This window comes from Coregonus clupeaformis, chromosome 26 (assembly GCF_020615455.1).
Source record: "Coregonus clupeaformis isolate EN_2021a chromosome 26, ASM2061545v1, whole genome shotgun sequence".
Classification (NCBI taxonomy): Eukaryota; Metazoa; Chordata; class Actinopteri; order Salmoniformes; family Salmonidae; genus Coregonus; species Coregonus clupeaformis.
In genome coordinates, this window is record NC_059217.1 from 35,173,380 (window position 1) to 35,179,216 (window position 5,837).

The following is a 5,837-nucleotide window of genomic DNA, read 5'->3' on the forward strand; positions in this document are numbered from 1 at the left end:
TTCCTGTATTTTTTCCATTGCATGAATAATCTGGTCGAATGTCCGCTTTTTCTGAATGTCTCTCCCATGTAATCACAAGTTTTTGTTCGTCCTTACTGTATTTCCATTGGCGTGGATAACATGGTCACAGAACTCTTGCGCACTTGACGTTAGTCCCACAACATCCTCCAATCTGCTTCTGACAGGCATTGGCATTGTTTCCTCAATGATGTCCGAACAGTGTTGTTTACCAGCGGATCCTCTGACCTCTCTTCAAAACCTTGCTCCTCCTTTGTGTCAGTCATGTTCAACCTGTTTATCATTGGATTACAGGAAATACAACTTTTGGTCTACTAACTCTCCAAGAGTTTCTAATATATTTTCACTCTACTTTTCTTCCAAAAAATGCGTTTTTATCCCTTGTGTTTCTTTTATTACTATTTTATTCTTTTTTCTTGTCTCATCTCCCAATAAGATACCCCCACTCTGTCTTGGTAGTATTTCTGGTAATTATTCTATCTTGGGTCGCTAGACCACTCCCTATTTTCCTTACAATATTCACGTTACTATTTTCTCAAATATTCCTACGTTTCCATTTTCGTACTTCAGGTATCCTGCAAATTCCAAATTCCTATACCTTTCTTTTCCTGTCCCAGTACAGTTCAATATCATAATGTTATTATTTTTATGTTTGCTGTCACCGTGTAATCCACTATTGTATATCCCCTTATCCTATACCTAAATACGGCTGGTTCTCGTTCTAATCTTCGTCTTGGCATTTATTCCCTAACTTTTCCTTCTTAGTTTTTCTCTTTTACTTGTTTATATTTTTTTTATTTTTTTTATCTGGACGCCTAGTTGATATCCTAAATTCTCCTACCCAGATTTCTATTATTACTATTTCCTGCGCCCACCACTGTTTTAATAATCGTGGTCTGATTGTTATCTTTTCTCCCGGTCTGCGCCTCCACCTTCGAATTTCATGTACCAACTTGGGTAATTCTATTAGTGCCTATTAGTGCCCCTATTATTCTTATTCTTATTAGTGCCTAATTGTTCCCTTATTACTGTTGCTCGTTTTGGAATAACCCACTGAACTTTTCTCAATACTATAGACACTTCTAATTGAGGACTTTTTATTGTTTCTCCTGCAAATCTACATTTTTTTATATCTGCTCTCTTTCTTCCTTCCATATGTAAACCATACATTCAATCCAATTTTATTGATTTGGAAATAGATCTGACGAGTTTAACCAAATGGATTATGTTTTCCGCTTGCGACATAATAAAATTCTTCCCTTTACTACATCCCTTAGCTCCACAATTATAGTTTGTTAAAAACCCCTACATTGGCTTTGTACTAAGTTATGTCGATAATTTCCAGGCCTTATTGGCAGTTTCTCCCTTAACCTTATCTCTATCAAATGATCCATAAACGGCATCAACTCAGAAAACGTTTATTTATTGTTTCCCACCCCTGATCTACGTTTGTGTGCGCAAGTTAGTATATGACTATTATTCTAATTATTACTTTATCAAATCTCTAGTAATCAATTACACACACATAAAAATTCACCATATCTTCACATCAACCGATCAATTCGCGTTTTTAATGATTCTCCATTGCCACACATCAGCTTATCACAATCTACTCCCAGCGGAACCAAAAACAACAACTTTTTAGTTATCCGGACACTGCCCGACCTGTCACGGGATCCTCCCAGAAAATATAGTCTTGCCGCTACTTTCTAATAAAACATCCCGCTCTGAATACCTCCCCATGATATTCTATGATGGGCAGTGACGTACGGAACCCCAAGATAACGTTATATCAAAAGCTTATTATCCAAATCTCAATCATTTTATTATACATATTTCTATATGTTATTATCCAAACTTCAGATTAAAACTAATTCCCATATTCACACAACTCTTATATCCATTTCACATGCTATTTCCAAACACACTTAATCATAATATTTGTTAACCTGCAGGAATATTTTCTTCTATAAACGGGCCCCCAAACTTGAAGATGTCAATTATCCCATTAACATTTTACTATAACCAATTTTACCATAATCATAAATCACCCATAAGGTTTCCAAATTTGGGAAAAGTGCAGGGATCGGTCTCATCGAGATATAATACCCTGACCCCACCATGAATGACTGGCCGAAATACAATGTCTAGACGTCACACACCGGTACACGCGACCTGTTCCTCTAACAGGATTTCTCATAACCCTTCCTGGTAACGTCTCCACACTCAGTTTGTCAATGAATATCCACGCACCATTTATTCTTCTCCTCCTAATGCGAGATTGGGAATGCCCTCTCCCCACCAGAGACAGAAGCTATAAGCAACCTCAAATATAGTCCCTCTTCTGATACACTTCCTCAACTCAGAAAAAGCTATTATTCGCAGGATTTGTTATTCTTTTCTGATCACCCACACAGATGAGCAGCCCTACTCTACCTGCCGTTTTATGAATATTACAGCCCTTGTGGCAATTTCACAACTGTTCACATACTCAGGATGACCAGCGCTACTTCCAATGCGACCCATAATCTACTGAGGATGATCAAAGCACACTTTTACCTAACAACCCTATCTAATTATTGCATCACCACCGGATGAGCAGAACTCTTTTAAACGTCTCCATCTACTAGCCTGCCTGGGTCTGCTAAGCCTGCCCTGTCTGCTAGCCACTGCCTGTCTACTTAGCCTGCCTGGTTCTCTAGCCTGCTTTTTCTACTGGCCTGCCTGTCTGCTAGCCTCCGCCCCGTGTCTACTAGCCTGCCCGTACCTAGCCTGCCTGGGTCTGCTGTGCCTGTCTACCTGGCCTGCCTGTCTGCCAGCCTGCTTGGTCTAATAGCCTGCCTGTCTGCTAGCCTGCTCAAATAATAATAATAATAATATGCCATTTAGCAGACGCTTTTATCAAGCGACTTACAGTCATGCGTGCATACATTTTTTGTGTATGGGTGGTCGCGGGATCGAACCCACTACCTTAGCATAAGTTTCAAGCCCTCTACAGCTGAGCTGGCAGAGAGACCAAGGTTAACAAGAGAAACGACGAGTCCATCATTACTTTAAGACATGAAGGTCACATCCGGAAAATCTCAGAACTTTCTGTTTCTTCAAGTTCTGCTACGCAAAAACCATCAAGCGCTATTATGAGAACTGTCTCTCATAGAGGACTGCTGGCTACGGAAAGGAAGACCCCAGAGTTACACTCTGCTGCAGAGGTTCATTAGAGTTACCAGCCTCCAGCAAATTGCAGCTTAAATAAATGGCTTCCACAGAGTTCAAGTAACACCGACCAGTGGCGCTCCTGAAAATTCTCAGGGGGCAATTTTTCTGATGATTTAGGTGACCTACACACATTTTAAAAAAGATATGTCCAGCAACAACATGAAGACAGGAGCAGCATATAAGTCAATACCAGAAGCATTTATTGACTGATCTCAAAAGTGTTGGCTTACCAGGGTTGGTGGAGCCCTCAGTTTCATCTTTGCCTCGCAAAGCTAACTCAAACACTCCGCAAAACTTCACACACTGGATTAGCCGGCTGAGGATGTGGCGGTTCTTGCTAATGTCGTAGTAAATATATTTGTTATAGTGAATATGGAATATGATATGTTGAGTAAAATGTTGTGCTAAGATCTATTTAGGTCAGGAGCTGGTTATAAGTTCTGTTCCTATCCAATAACAATGGACAAAAGGGTCCTATCTTGTCAGCCTTGTCAGCAGGTGGCCAAGGACAACACCCACGCCATAGGCCTCTCAGTTCTTCCAACTCACGAGTTCTTGCTCTGAGGACACACACACACACACACACAAACACACACACACACACTTCATCACTGTTAAACACACACACACACACACACACACACACACACACACATCATCACTGTTAAACACACACACACACACACACACACACAAAAATCCCTCTCTTAGGCTGAACATTTGAAGACAGAGAACCCGACTCAGAGCCAATGCAACAGTGACACTAGCCTGGAGGTGACCTCGCCCAACTCATCAGGACCAATCAGAAGATCAGAACTACTAGATTCAACCTACTTCATTTATTGCATAAAATGTCTGCACACAATGAAACATTGTCTTCAGATAACGAACGGGTCCGTGCACGCGATTCCAGATATCTTTACCTCTGAATAAACTGCCTTTATTATACCATATCCACCCTGTCCAAAGTCTCTACTTGGTCTCAGTTCTCCAGTAAACTTGTGATTATCAACACTAACCTCATCGTTGTGGCGGCGGACAGCTAGCCTGTATCCCTCATCCAGTTGAGTGGCAATGTTCACTCCCCAAAGCAGACCATCTCAAACAGCTATCCATGTGGGTCTTTGACAGCTCATGTTTCTTAATCTTTCCTGAAAGATGGTGCATGTCCGTTACACACCAGTCGCTGTCCAAGCGGTGCTGTCTGCCGTGCCGCCTTCAGGGTGAAAGAGTAAGCAGGGGGTAGCAGAAGACTGCATTAGCTACATCGCAGCCTGCTAGCCAGGTTTTTCGTTCAGTACTAATTTTTGGAAAATCCTCGGGTGTAGGACTTTCCGCCTTTAGTAGAAACCTGTTGAATTATTAAATTTGGTCTGGGAGGTCCTAATTGTTTCGTTGCCAATTTATCTTGATTTGTTCAGCCGACAAAAAGTAACTTATTTCAAAGAGACAATCGAGTTGCACTGAACGCTATAGCAATCTTACCAGTAGTACGTGAATTGATTGACGCTGCTACCCGCTCTTTTCTTAGTTACGTTCATGGTTACGTTACGTATGACGAAAGCGCGTAAGTGCAAGCCCTCAGAAACCCATAGAGATTGTATTGAAAGCTCTGATATTTGAAAAAAATAGATTTGACATGGGAGTCTATGACAGACTTCTGGGCGATTTTCAACCTGACTGAAATCGCCCCAAAAGGGGGGGGCCATTTGAAGCACGACTTTAGCCTGATTGGACATTTAGTGGCAGATCAGACCAGACGTCTAGATTACATCACTGATAACTACTGTTGCCGTGATATAATTGATTAGAAAGAAAATCCCTTCCTTTTCCCGTTTGGCAGTGCGTCGCCCATATCGCCCTATTGAACACACCGCCCCTGTAACAGACACATATCAACATCAACTGTTCAGAGGAGACCGTGAATCAGGCCTTCATGAAAAACATCTGAGAGCTTTGTGAAACTCTGGAGCCATTTGAGGATGCCACTGAAATGGTCCAGGGTGACCAGGTTGTAACCAGCAGCTATTCCATTACAGAGAGGGAAACAAGTATTTGATCCCCTGCTGATTTTGTATGTTTGCACACTGACAAAGAAATGATCAGTCTATAATTTTAATGGTAGGTTTATTTGAACAGTGAGAGACAGAATAACAACAACAAAATCCAGAAAAACGCATGTAAAAAATGTTATAAATTGATTTGCATTTTAATGAGGGAAATAAGTATTTTACCCCCTCTCAATCAGAAAGATTTCTGGCTTCCAGGTGTCTTTTATACAGGTAACGAGCTGAGATTAGGAGCACACTCTTAAAGGGAGTGCTCCTAATCTCAGTTTGTGACCTGTATAAAAGCAATCAATCAATCAGATTCCAAACTCTCCACCATGGCCAAGACCAAAGACCTCTCCGGGGATGTCAGGGACAAGATTGTAGACCTACACAAGGCTGGAATGGGCTACAAGACCATCGCCAAGCAGCTTGGTGAGAAGGTGACAACAGTTGGTGAGATTATTCGCAAATGGAAGAAACACAAAATAACTGTTTTGCAGAGGGGTTAAATACTTATTTCCCTCATTAAAATGCAAATCAATTTATAACATT